Source organism: Halichoerus grypus, chromosome 9, assembly GCF_964656455.1.
Source record: "Halichoerus grypus chromosome 9, mHalGry1.hap1.1, whole genome shotgun sequence".
NCBI classification, from domain to species: Eukaryota; Metazoa; Chordata; class Mammalia; order Carnivora; family Phocidae; genus Halichoerus; species Halichoerus grypus.
The window spans coordinates 63,967,027-63,974,961 of record NC_135720.1 but is presented as its reverse complement, the minus strand read 5'-3'; the positions used below and the strand labels follow the sequence as shown (position 1 = coordinate 63,974,961).

The following is a 7,935-nucleotide window of genomic DNA, read 5'->3' as shown; positions in this document are numbered from 1 at the left end:
AAATCATATGGAATTTGTCTTTCCCTGACTTATTTCACTCATCATAATACCTTCTAGGTCCATCCACATTGTCACAAATGGCAAGAGCCCATTCCTTTTTATGGCTGAGTAATATTCCATTACACACACACACACACACACACACACACACACACAATACCACACCTTCTTTATACATTCATCTGTTGATGGGTACTTGGGTTTCTTGCTTAGTTTGGCTATTGTAAACAGTGCTACAATAAACATAGGAGTACATATATCATTTCAAATTGTGTTTTTGTTTTCTTTGGGTAAGTACCCAGTAGTAGAATTACTGGATCATATGGTATTTCTATTTTTAAGTTTTTGAGAAACTTCCCTACTGTTTCCCATAGTGGCTAGATCAATTTATATTCTTACCAAGAGTGTGTGAGAGTTCCTTTTTCTTCACAACCTCACCAATACTTGTTTCTTGTTTTTTTGATTCTAGCCATTCTGATAGGCATAAGGTGATATTTCCTTGTGGTTTTGATTTGCATTTCTCTGAGGATTGGTGATGTTGAGCATCTTTTCATGTACCTGTTGGACATGTGTTATGTTTCCTTTGGGAAAATATCTATTCAGGTCCTCTGCCACTTTAATTTAATTATTTTTTCTTTTGGTGTTGAGTTAGTTCATTATACATTTTGGATATTAACTGATATCAGAAATAGCATTTGCAAACATTTTCTCCCATTCAGTAGGTTGCCTTTTCATTTTGTGGGTGGTTTCCTTTGTCATGCAAAAACCTTTTTGGGGGTGTAGTCTCAATAGTTTATATTGGCTTTTGTTTTTCTTTTCTTTTTTTTTGTTACATAAATTAACCTATTTATTATAGGCTAGCAATGTTTCAAATGGTGAAACTTCTGGGGTCTTTCAACTCCTTCAGTCTTCTGATGGCAGACTTCACTGTGACAGCAGAAGTGGTGTTGTAGGTCCAGGTGCCACCAGCGATGGTTTTCATGCAGGAGCCACAATGCCAGATCCCCACAGCTTGTCTTTTCATCTTGGTTTTGCCACAGAAGGAGCAAGTGTACTTGGCATGCTGGCTTATTTCAATCTTCTTCACCATTTTCCTGAGGGAGGCACCATAACGGTCCCATATTTACCCACGATTCTGACCTTCTTGGTGCGTTTAGCCATGTCGCCGCAAACTAGGTCTCGGCTTTTGTTTTTCTTGTCTGAGGAGGTATATCTAGAAAAATGTTGCGACAGCTGATGTCAAAGAAGTTACTGCCTGTGTTTTCTTCTAGGAGTTTTACGGTTGTATGTTTCACGTTTAGGAATCCACTCTGAGTTTATTTTTGTGTATGTTGTAAGAAAGTGATCTAGTTTCATTCTTTTGCATGTAGTTGTCCAGTTTTCCTAGCACCATTTGTTGAAGAGACTGTCTTTTCCCCATTGCATATTCTAGCCTCCTTTGTCATAGATTATTTGACCATATAAACATAGGTTTATTTCTGGGGTCTCTATTTTGTTCCATTGACCTGTGTGTCTACTTTTTGCCAGTACCATGCTGTCTTGATTAGCATAGCTTTGTAGTGTATCTTAAAATTGGGGATTTTGATACCTCCACCTTTGTTCTGCCTTCTCAAAATTGCTTTCACTATTCAAGCTCTTTTACAGTTCCATACAAATTTTAGTATTATTTGTTCTAGTTCTGTGAAAAATGCCATTGGAATTTTGATACTTATTGCATCATATAGATTGTTTGGGATAGTATGGATCTTTTAATAATGTTAATTCTTCCAACTCATGAGCATGGAATATCTTTACATTGTTTGTGTTGTCTTCAATTTTTTTCACCAGTGTTTTATAGTTTTCAGAGTATAGTAGACTGTCTATTCTAATCAACAGGTACATAAACTTTCCTATAACCATAGTATCTTAATTGATAATAACCACTCACTAAGTATTAAAATCAGTAAACCTTGGAACATTTTTCTTTTTCATTTTTTTTAGTCTAGCTCATTTGTCTTTCCATATAACTTTTAGGATCATCTTGTCAATATCTACAGAAATTCTTCCTGGGGAATTAATTAATTTTAATTAGTTTTCTTCTTTACTTATATAAGTATCAAACGCTCTAAACTTCCCCATATGCTCGTGATTTTCTGATTCCACAGTTGGAATTGCATTAAATCTAAAGATCAGTTAGGGGAAAATTGACATATTAAAAATGTTGGGTTTCCAATTCATGGACACTGAATTTGTCTCCAGTTATTTAATTTTTCTTTGAATTTTATATATTTTTTATAATTTTCCATATACACATCCTGCAAATGTTTTGTTAGACTTATGCCTAAGTATTTCATTTGCTAGGTTATTATAAATTGTATTTTTTGTTTCAAATATCTATTGAGAATGTGTAGACACATGATTGTTATTTATATGTTAACCTTTTATATGTCAACATTGGCAAACTCACTTATTAATTCTAGGATCTGTTTTATAGAATCCTTGGGATTTTCTATATAGGTAATCATAACACCTATGAAAAGGAATAGTTATATATTTTCCTTTCAATCTCTACTTTTTAAAACTGATCTTTTAAATATGTCTTGCTTTAATGGACTTGCTAGGACTCACAATAACTAGATATGTTGACAATAAGTATCCTTACCTTGTTCCCAATCTAAGGCAAAAGCATTCAATTTTTCATCATTAAGTATTGTTAGCTTTGGTTTTTGTTTTTGTTGTTTTGTTTTGTTTTAAAGAATATATGTGGAAAATAATCAATAGAACTAAAAAGCAACCCATGGAATGGGAGAAGATATTTGCAAATGACATATCTGGTAAAGGGTTAGTATCCAAAATCTATAAAGAACTTATCAAACTTAACACCCCAAAAACAAATAATGCAGTTAAGAAATGGGCAGAAGACATAAATAGATATTTTTCCAAAGAAGACATAGAGATGGCCAACAGACACATAAAAAGATGCTCAGCATCACTCATCATCAGGGAAATGAGAATGGAAACCATGGTGAGACACCACCACATTACACCTGTCAGAATGGCTAAAATTAACAACACAGGAAACAACAGATGTTGGCAAAGATGTGGAGAAAGGGGAACCCCCTTACACCATTGGTGGGAATGCAAACTCGTGCAGCCACTCTGGAAAATGGTATGGAGTTTCCTCAAAAAGTTAAAAATAGAACTACCCTAGGATCCAGCAATTGCACTATTAGATATTTGCCCAAAGGACAGAAACATACTGATTCAAGGGGCACATGCACCCCAATATTTATAGAAGCATTATCAACAATAGCCAAATTATGGAAAGAGCCCAAATGTCCATCGACTGATGAATGGATAAAGAAGTGGTGGTTTATATATAATATATATATGCACAATGGAATATTATTCAGCTATCAAGAAGAATGAAATCCTGGGCGCCTGGGTGGCTCAGTTGGTTAAGCGACTGTCTTCGGCTCAGGTCATGATCCTGGAGTCCCTGGATCGAGTCCCGCATCAGGCTCCCTGCTCGGCGGGGAGTCTGCTTCTCCCTCTGACCCTCCCCCCTCTCATGTGCTCTCTCTCATTCTCTCTCTCTCAAATAAATAAATAAAAATCTTTAAAAAAAAAAAAAAAAGAATGAAATCCTGCCATTTGCAAGGATGTGGATAGAGCTAGAGTGTATAATGCTAAGCAAAATATGTCAGTCAGTGAAAGACAAATATTATATGATTTCACTTATATGTGCACTTTAAGAAACCAAACAGATGAACATAAGATAAGAGAAAAAAAAAAAAAAAAAAAGGAGGCAAACCATTAAGAGACTCCTTTTTTTTCATGTTTTATTCATGATTTTATTGGGAAAGCCTCTAGAATTTTGTCATTATGTATAATACTTGCTGTAGGTTCCGGGTAGACATTCTTCTTTTTTATTTCATCATGAAAGACTCTTAACTATAGAGAACAAACTGAGGGTTGCTGGAGGGGAGGTGGCTGGGGGATGGACTAAATGGCTATTTAGGAGTGTACTAATTGTGAGGAGCACTGGGTGTTATATGTAAGTGATGAGTCACTAAATTCTACTCCTGAAACCAATATTACACGATATGTTAACTAACTAGAATTTAAATACTTGAAAATATAAAAGATGTGGAATTTTTTCAATTTTTTACCTTAATTGATATTACTCCATATTTTCCCCTTATTTCTGCTAATTTGGTGAATTATATTGTTTAATTTCAAATGTTAAAACAGCCTCCCATTACTTTCCAGTATGACCCATATTTGCTTATCACACATCATCCTTTATTTCTCAACTCCCATATATTGAGTTAGTTTTGTACATTATTCTCTGTATAATTTCCAAAATACCTTGTTACTAATTTTGTTGTGACAGTCAGTTATCTTTTAAAGATTTTTTAAAAATATATTTTATATTTATCTTAATTTTAAAAAAATTTCTGTTGCTTTCATTGTGTTATATTTATGGCATTGATCCAAATTTACATTTGATATCATGCCCCTTGCTTTTCCTTATAAGACAGTTCTGAAGATAATCGGAAGACATATTCTCTAGGGTTTGTTCATCTAAAATGTATTTGACTTGGGGCGTCTGGGTGGTTCAGTCGTTAAGTGTCTGCCTTCTGTCAGGTCATGATCCCAGGGTCCTGGGATCGAGCCCCACATTGGGCTCCCTGCTCCGCGGGATTCCTTCTTCTCCCTCTACCAGTCCCCCTGCTTGTGTTCCCTCTCTCGCTGTGTCTTTCTCTGTCGAATAAATAAATAAAATCTTTTTTAAAAAATAAAATAAATAAAATGTATTTGACTTCAGTTTTAAAATATATATTTTATTGGGTATAAAATTTGGGGTTGTCAGTTATTTTTAAAGTGTTTTTAATGTGTCACTCCATTGTCCTCTGTGGTTTTTGTTTGTTTTACCAAAAGCCTGCTGTATTTCAAATTTTATGTTTCCTTCTGACTGTCTTAAATATTTTCTCTTTATTGTTAGAGTTAGCAGTTTAACTATGTGTGTATATGTGTGTGTGTTTTATGCCATTATGTTTTCAAATATTTCTTTTGTCCTCTTCCTTCACTCCTTTCCTATTATGACTTCAATTTCACATAAGTTAGACCATTTAATATTGTTCCACATCTCCTAGATGCTGTATTCTGAATTATTTTAAATTATTCTCTTTTTTTGCATTTCAATTTGGATAATTTCTCTTAACTACAGTTCTTATTTTGGCTGTGTACAATCTGTTGAAAATACTGTCAAAGGAATTGTTTGTATATATGTATATTTTTGGTAACATTTCCATGTAACTCATTATTCTTTTTTCCATCTCTTTTCTGTACTTTTATCTTGTTGTCCTTTCAAAGTAGCACCTTTTAAAATATTTATTATGGTGTTTAAAGTCCTTGTATAATAGTTCTAACAATTTGATTATTTATAGGCCCATTTTTTGTCAGCTGTGTGTTTTACTGACAATTTGTTGTTACTCTCGATTTGATTTTTTGGAGAGTTTTTATTGAATAATGGGTACTTTATGCTAAGGAATATTAGATACTGCAGTAAATAAAATTTATGCCTCTTAGGCTCTTGGTGTGGGGGACTTAATTACGTGAATAATTGAGCTACATTTGATTTTTATTATTGCCATAATTACTTCAGCACATCTCAAACTTCAAATTCCTTCAGTGACAGAATGCTAATAATTTATTCTTAGTGTTTTACCCTCTATAAGCCCTATATGCCTGCTTCACAATGCTGGTTTTTTTCCATACTCTTGTCCCTTCCCCAGCTGTAGATTGCCATAGAGTTTTACTCAGTTCAAGTATAGTGTTAAGGACAGGATCATTCTCAGTTTTCTCACTCTATGCCTCAGTCTTAGACAGGCACCGTATTCCTCAGCCTCAGTGACAGAACTTTCTTAGCATTCCTACTCCTCCTTTCTATGGCAATCAACCTCTTTCTTGTATCTATGGAAGATCTTGGGTGGAAAGTAAGTTTACATATTATTTCAAAGTAGTAGTTAAACTCTGTCTTTTGGTAGTGTACAATCCTTGGCCCAAGTGGATTTTTACCCCTTTTCTAGTAGTAGACAACTTGGTTTTTCTCCTTCTCCAAGGTAGTCCATAATCTCTTGGGCTCTTTTGTTGGGAGGTTTTCCTGCTACTTCTACAGTAGCTTAAGAATTTATTTAATAAAAAATGTAGGGTCTGGAATATGGTGAGATTTGGTGTCTGTGCACTACTTTGAGGGTTAACCAAGTTTCCTGATCTGCCCCCAATATTTCTTGAGAACATCTGGTATTAATCCAAGTAAAGAAGCTTGTAAGAGTTAGGAGACAATTCTCCATGTGGAGGAAACATGTAAACGTGGCAGTAATTATCTTTTATCATTCATAACTGCCTATGAAGCCTTCCTTCAGAAGGAAAATGTCATAGTGCAGTTCTCCTAAACCATTGCGAGTGCCATTGATTAAATGCTGCCTCTCCCATCTTCCAGTAAATGCCTTTGAGCATGGTTCAATTAGTCTATTAAAAGCAGCATCTACTTGGGCCTCCCCTATATCATTCCTGTAGGACTTCGGGGCTAGGAAAACTAATGTGAACATAAAGCTTATTCTGCCTCTTAAGCCATGGGTAATAGATCCTTGGTCTCTGACCTAGGAATCTATATCTTCTGCTAGCATTCATGAAATTATGTCAGGCTAAAATTTTAGCTTACAAGTAGGGTAAAATCTCAGACCCTTCATTGTTCTTGACAGCAAATACTTCCAGCACCTTGTGCCTGGTTCTCCCATGGATTGTAAACTCTCATAGTGGTCATTTAAGAAGTCAGCCAATTTTTAGCTCTCTTACCCAGTTATTTTTTCCCATGATTTGCTCAAAGTGAAACAGCTTGTATTATTGTTTCTCTTTGGAGTTACCTGTCACACTTAGGAATTTAGTAATTTGATTAGATCAAGTAGTTTTATGAATTTACAGATATTCTAGTTTTTTTCTTTCATCTTTAGGATGGCAGTGCCATTCTGATTTGGCTTGTCCTCAAAATTTTGCTTTCTTAAATTTTTCTTCAAGTATTTGTCAATATGGTTTAGGAGTTTTACTTTATGCCAATATATATAGATCCCCTTCAGTCTTTTTAACCACTTCATAATATGTCCAAGTATGAATCACACAATAGTTTTCCTTATTATGAGCATTTAAACTATATCTGATGTTTCTTGATTCCAAATAATGTAGTCCTTTTTCATGCTTTCTTGTGCATGTGTGCAAGTTTTTTTCTGGTAGATATCAAAAGTGGAATTTCCATTACTCTGCTTGTACATATTTAATGTTTAGAGATAAAAATGTCTTCTATCTTGGGCTTTACCAATTACCACACAGAAGGAAAGGAGAGTATCATTTTTTTCTATACTTCCTCTAATACTTAATAGTATCATAATTCTTGATTTTTGGCAATGTGATGAATAGAAAAAAATATTTTTCTGAATATGTCTCCTTGGGCAAGGGAAACAAAAGCGAAAATATACAATTGGGACTATATCAAAATAAAAAGCTTCTGCACAGCAAACAATCAACAAAACTAAAAGGCAACCTACTGAGTGAGAGAAGATATTTGCAAATGATATTTCCAACAAGGGATTAATATCCAAAATATATAAAGAATTTATACAACTCAACACATACACACACACACACACACACACACACAAGCAAATAATTTGATTAAAAAATGAGCAGAGAACCAGAATAGACATTTATCCAAAGAAGACATACATATGGCCAACAGACATCTGAATAGATGCATGGCATCACTAATCACTAGGGAAATTCAAATTAAAACCACACAGATATATCACCTTACACCTGTTAGAATGGCTAGTATCAAGAGGCAAGTGTCAAGGATGTTGAGAAAAAGAAACTTTGTCTACTTTAGTGGGAATGTAA

At 34.4% G+C, this 7,935-nt stretch overlaps 1 pseudogene; it reads right to left on the bottom strand.

Moving 5' to 3' along the window:
- Positions 1-805: 805 nt before the first annotated feature.
- On the bottom strand, positions 806-1,175 carry LOC118555350 (large ribosomal subunit protein eL43 pseudogene; annotated as a pseudogene).
- Positions 1,176-7,935: the final 6,760 nt, after the last annotated feature.